Source organism: Seriola lalandi, unplaced genomic scaffold, assembly GCF_002814215.2.
Source record: "Seriola lalandi dorsalis isolate HSWRI2012SDOR001 ecotype SW California unplaced genomic scaffold, Sedor1 jcf7180002054677, whole genome shotgun sequence".
NCBI lineage: Eukaryota > Metazoa > Chordata > Actinopteri > Carangiformes > Carangidae > Seriola > Seriola lalandi.
This window is the reverse complement of record NW_019525230.1, coordinates 123,897-124,146: the sequence shown is the minus strand read 5'-3', so window position 1 is coordinate 124,146 and position 250 is coordinate 123,897.

The following is a 250-nucleotide window of genomic DNA, read 5'->3' as shown; positions in this document are numbered from 1 at the left end:
CCCACCACTCTCTCATCTCCCTGCCTTTTTGTAGTTGACTGTTGGTATGTTTACAAAGATCCACACTCACACACAGACACAAAAACAACTGATGAACACCACGAGGCTTTGATTGTACTACAGTAAATTATAAAAGCAAAACCATTCACGAGTATTTCATCCACTATATGGAGTAATGATGACTCTATTATTAAATGTTTTTATTATGGAAAAAGTCTCCTATTTTTTTAATGGGTAGTCCCTCCACCAC